Source organism: Streptopelia decaocto (assembly GCF_964273445.1).
Source record: "Streptopelia decaocto genome assembly, chromosome: 2".
NCBI classification, from domain to species: Eukaryota; Metazoa; Chordata; class Aves; order Columbiformes; family Columbidae; genus Streptopelia; species Streptopelia decaocto.
In genome coordinates this window covers 57,109-62,433 of record NC_138655.1, presented here as the reverse complement: position 1 = coordinate 62,433, position 5,325 = coordinate 57,109, and the positions used below count along the sequence as shown (strand labels likewise).

General features: G+C 55.8%; 1 long non-coding RNA gene across 5 annotated transcripts; it reads left to right on the top strand.

Annotated features, from left to right (window-relative positions):
* The first annotated feature begins 490 nt into the window (after positions 1-490).
* Positions 491-5,082, top strand: LOC309436175. 5 transcript variants are annotated; one of them, XR_014183298.1, is made up of 5 exons: positions 491-1,395; positions 3,101-3,249; positions 3,502-3,699; positions 3,976-4,074; positions 4,604-5,082. It is a non-coding gene; the product is annotated as an uncharacterized lncRNA (long non-coding RNA). The 5 variants fall into 5 exon arrangements; XR_014183299.1 differs by having other exon boundaries at positions 4,408-5,082; XR_014183297.1 differs by having other exon boundaries at positions 3,979-5,082.
* Positions 5,083-5,325: the final 243 nt, after the last annotated feature.

Sequence of the window (5,325 nt, the reverse complement as noted above, 5' to 3'; positions counted from 1 at the left end):
CAAGTGTAGTATCTGTTCTTATCAGTTTAATATCTGATACGTCCTCGATGAGAGGACTTTATATTAAACGGATTTTTGGGCCTGGGAGTTGGATCCGGAGCTTGCTCTCTCCGCTCCGCGCATCGTCCCGGTATTGCAGTGCCTCCGGGAACGGTGCACCCCCCTCGGGGGACCTTGTGATGGTAAAAGACAGAGCTGATTTTGTTTCGACTTTGCCTTTTCTCTCTTGCGTGAGAAAAGGCCCGGCTGGGGTGTCGGCGGCAGTTCATTGCTTTCAACCCGAAACAGACAAAGCCCCTCCGCGGCTCTTTCGCTGCGGGCGCCTTGTCCCGGGTGAACGCCCCGCTGCAGGGCACCCCCGCACGTCCCACCCACCCCCCCCGTGCACCTTTCTACTTCTCATCCCGTACAATCGGCAAACTCACAGACTCTTTAGAAACACCCCCTTGGCTTTTAAACGTAGCGTTTCTTCAGCAGCGCCGGGGCCGAGCTCGTGTCCGGGCGGGGGGAGCAGGAGCAGCCTCACCCGTCCCCGCTGCTCTCGCTGCGGCCGGGCAGCTTCTGCCGCTGGCGCTGCGGGTCGGGCGGGGCCGGTCCGGGGGCTCCTGCGGCAGCGGGCGGGGGGGGCTGCAGGGCTGCGGGGGCTGAGCTCCCCCCGGCCCTCAGCAGCACACACGGGCGCTGCAAACGGGCCAGAAAGCAGCTGTTTGGGGGCCACAAATGGAGACGAAGCTTTCCCTTCCCGAGGCTTGAAAAACACGCTCCTGCGGCTGAATTTGGGGGCTCAGAAACAGGCTGAGTTGTGTCGCTTTGGGCTCAGAAACAGAGGCCAAATCCTGCGTTTTTGGGAGTCGAGAACAGGCTCGGCAGCTGGGTTTTAGGCTCAGAAATGGGCACAAAGGGAGCTGTCCTGGGGCAAAAAGCAGAAGGCAGCTGGGCTGGTTTTGCAGGGGCGGGATGGCAGTGGGGGCTGCAGGGGGAGCAGGGACTGGGCAGCGTGCGCGGACCCTCCCGGAGGTGGGGCCTGGTTGGTCACCCCAAGGGTCAGGAGGCCGCGTGCACCACGCCAGACTCCGTGTCTGAGACGTCTCTGGAAAGGCTCCTTCAGCCCCACGCGTGCTCTGCGCGCAGCTCTTCTGTGTCCGCTGCCGAGAGCAGTTGTGAACTAATTAATCGTACAAAGTCAGCAACATTTATACAATGTACAACTATGGTGTTTAATCCTAATACTCAATTTTTTGCCTGCAATTCATTTACAGTGTTGTCGAAAGCCCAGACTGGAGCGTGCAGCAGGCAGAGCCAAAATCACCTCCCAGTTTGCCTCCTCTTTTGCCGGTGCCGCATCCTGCGTCAGGTGAAGAGGCTCCTGCGCGGTCGGTTCCACGTGCTGCTCAGGTAATCGCACGTGTGGGGCTGGGACGTTGGGGAGGAATGTGTGTGAGTTCGAGGACACTACAGATATTCCACATCAGACCTGGACAAAAGGCAAATGTGCTGCCAGTGCAGAGCAGCTGATGGAAAATCACAGTTAACAGAGCATGCCCCGTTCCTGAATTGGTATCTTGATAGCTACAAATGTTTCAAGTAAAAGAATTAACTTTAGTCTATGATAAATTAAGAGCTGCCTGTTACTTTCTTTAGGGTCAAGTGTTTCACTTCTGTTTCTTTGTTCTAATTTTATAGGCACGTTGAAAATAGCCCTTTATTTGTTTAACTAAATTTTCAGTAATACGTGCTGTCGGTATAATTAACTTTTGAGCACCTGGGTGCCCGTTGAAATCTAATGAGTGGGACACGATGGGAATCGATGTGTGGTGGTGTTGTTTCGTGTGTGGATGGCATGTTGTCCTGGGACTCAATCCACTTTCTGTTCAGTGCAGTCTTCAGTCTTTGAAGTAAAAACGTGTGTTCTTCCTGAAAAGGGCCAGTCATTCATAGGCCTGAGAGACTCTTTTAAGTACACGATCAGAATTAAAGCCCAATTTACCTTTATGTTGCTGCTGCTGGTCTTCACTTTGGATTTGCTCTCCTCAGGACACATCCATTTGCCTCTGGACCTCCCATGAGCTTTTTACTCCCACCCGGTTCCCTCAGAAACCCGTTTCCTTCCAGCTCCTCTGCGATGACCCTGCCTGCCTTTGGGTCCCTGCAGGCTCTTTGGTGGCGTCACGGTGCCTGTTTGACCTCTTGCCCCATTAAATTCCCCTCTTTTCTCTCTTTCCCTCAAAACTTCCCCGTTTGCTCTTGGCACATCCCAGAGGCCTCATTTTTCCCTCTTTTCCCCTCAAGACCCCTCTGTTTGCCCCCGATCCACTCAGAACTCCTCCGATTTCTGTCTGCTCCTCTCAGGACAGCTGAGCTTGTCTTTTGGGGCCCCTCAGAGCCCCCATTTACCTTCCTTGTAGCTGCCCCCACCATGTTCTTGTTGCCCGGGGTCCTGTTTGTATATTTTGTAGCCCAGAGACCCCTGTTTGCCTTTCTTGCGATCCGGAGCCCTTCGTGTGGCCTCCGGTCGCTGCAGGAGCTCTGCAGCGCCAGCGCACCCCGGAGCCCTTCGTGTGGGCACCGCCGTCAGCTCTGCAGCGGCAGCGCGCCCCGGAGCCCGGGCGGGCACGGCCGTGAGCTCTGCAGCGGCAGCGCGCCCCGGAGCCCGGGCGGGCACGGCCGTCAGCTCTGCAGCGGCAGCGCGCCCCGGAGCCCTGGCGGGCACGGCCGTGAGCTCTGCAGCGGCAGCGCGCCCCGGAGCCCTGGCGGGCACGGCCGTGAGCTCTGCAGCGGCAGCGCGCCCCGGAGCCCTGGCGGGCACGGCCGTGAGCTCTGCAGCGGCAGCGCGCCCCGGAGCCCTGAGCTCTGCAGTGGCAGCGCGCCCCGGAGCCCTGGCGGGCACCGCCGTCAGCTCTGCAGCGGCAGCGCGCACTGGAGCCCTGGCGGGCACCGCCGTGAGCTCTGCAGCGGCAGCGCGCACTGGAGCCCTGGCGGGCACCGCTGTCAGCTCTGCAGCGGCAGCGCGCACTGGAGCCCTGGCGGGCACCGCCGTCAGCTCCGCGTCCCTCGGGCCCCTTGTGCACCCTCTGTCGAGTCCCCTCCGTTTTCCCTCCAGGCACCAGAATCCGCCTGTGGGACGAGCGGCCTCGTCCAAGCTCGTCCCTTCAAAGCGCCTTCTGTGACCTGCACGCTGTTCTCGGGAGGACTTCGGTATCGCTCTCCGAGGCTCCTTTGTCTTGCTTGTCAGCTCTCCTGAGGGGTTTTGTAAGTTATTTTTGCTTGGCTCACTCAAGTGTTAGCGAAGGTGCTTGGTACCGTTTCTGACGTGTGGGGTTGGTTGTTGTTTCCAGCCTGTCCCGGTGTTTTCTGTCCTTTGGGGCTTGTTTGTCACTGTTGTGAGAGGCAGAGAGAACATGAGGAGTCTCTGTGACTTACAACTGTCGTTGTTGATCTACCGTATTTCAGAGAAGGATTCTTACGCGATTTATTTCTGCTTTGTCGTTCACTCCTCCCCAGAACGTAGCGCGTGGGTCCCAGGATGTCTGGGACCTTACGCCGGCACCAGGGGGCTCCTGGAAGGGACCACCGACCATCTGACCAGCCTGGGACGCGGGTGGGACCCCGTCAGCAGGGAGAAGGCTCTTCCCAGCGGTGGTGTGTGCGGTTCGTTTGGATGCTGCCTACGCGAGGCGTGTGGTGACCCCAGCGCTGTAGGTGGGTTAGTGTATTCCGTGGAATTTGGATATTGATACTTCTTATCTGTGCGTGGGAAAGTGCGTTGTGGGGAAACTCGGGCTTCCGAGGAGTTAAAAAGGCGCCCAGTTCTCTAAAAACCACAAAGGCTCTGTTGGCCCGTATCCACAGCTCTTCCAAAGGTGGTGACAAATATGTTTGTTTTCCTCCACTCCGTTGTAGCCTTCATTAAAATAAATAACTAAAAGAAGGTTCAGATTCCACCCGTCTCAGTGCCGAAGGGTTTCCCTCTTCCAGCAGCGCGTCCGCTGCCGCCGTCTCACCGCGGCCGCCGCGTCTTCTGCCGTGAAAGAACAAGACGGACGGACAGAACCCAGGGTGCTCTGCGGGTAGAAGGTGTGTCTGCATTTTCCTTAGGTACTTCTAGAGTGGACTTTAGAGCTAACACAGAGAATGCGCCGACGCTCCTTACGTATTGTTAATACGAAATATTTTAACACAGTACTAAAAATGAGGCCTGTTCCGCAGCACGGTGCGCCTCTGCAAAGTTTCCTTCTCTCTGTTTATTTTACCTTCCTGAAGGAATAATCTTCTGTTTCTGTGTGCTTACTGTTATATGATAGAGTGGAAATGATTTTGTACGGAAGCAGGAAAGCCAGCTGTTTGTAAGAGTCCAGATGTTCGGAAGAAACATCCTGTTGTAATGATGAACACTTTGTGCTTTTTCAGTCAGCAAGTTTCTAAAGTGTCTCAGGTAGTAGTGGAAGAGCTGACTGAGGTACAGGCACCTGCACAGATCGACTTTGCCCCGCACGTCTGCTGCTTTCCCAAGAAGCACTAGCAGCCTTGTAACCAGCGACAGTGAGTCCTGATGTGGTTTTGCGGAGTTATTGCTTTGATAATGTCCTTGTTCCTTAACCTACAGCACGTAATTCTGAATTCAGCTGGGAAGAGACCTTCCAAAACGGCAATCTTCCTCACTCCAAGAAGCTGCGTTTCATGAACCTTCCTCAGACAGATCTCCAGGGTGATGGACTTGCAGTGAAGTCATCAGCAACAGGACTGTTTGCTCTCTTTAGAACCACCAACCAACCAAAGTCCGTTCCCTTCCACAGAGCCCAGCACAGCAGGTCTTGGAAAGGCTGGTGGCACCGCTGGGCTTTGGGTTCTCGCTTGTGAGAGTCGAGATGTCACAGAAGCGCGTTCCCTGCGTGCTGCAGCACAGCCACCCGCGTTAGCGAGCCCGCCTGTCCTTGCTGGTCACCCGATGATGGGCTGCACTGCTGGACTCCATCTTTATTTTTAATTTTTTATTTTTAAGTAAGCCCATATTTCATGTCTCACTGGGTTTTTTTTTTTCTATCATAAATGACACTTTACAAAAAGTTAGAATGGTCTGATTTACACACTGACTTGCATTGTTTCAAGTGTAACTGTCGAAGAGGCGCAGCTTATCCTTGCTGAGGTGTCCTTGAGCAGGAGTGCCTTAATTCTAAACGTTTAAAAAGAGAGGCAACTGGAGGCCAGGAGTGTTCTTCCCGACGTTTGCCAGAGCGCTCTCAGGGGAACCGCAGCCCCGCTCGGGTCAGCGCCTGCGGGCACTCGCCCACCCGCCTTGGCTGCGCAGCCCCCTCGGGTCAGCACCTG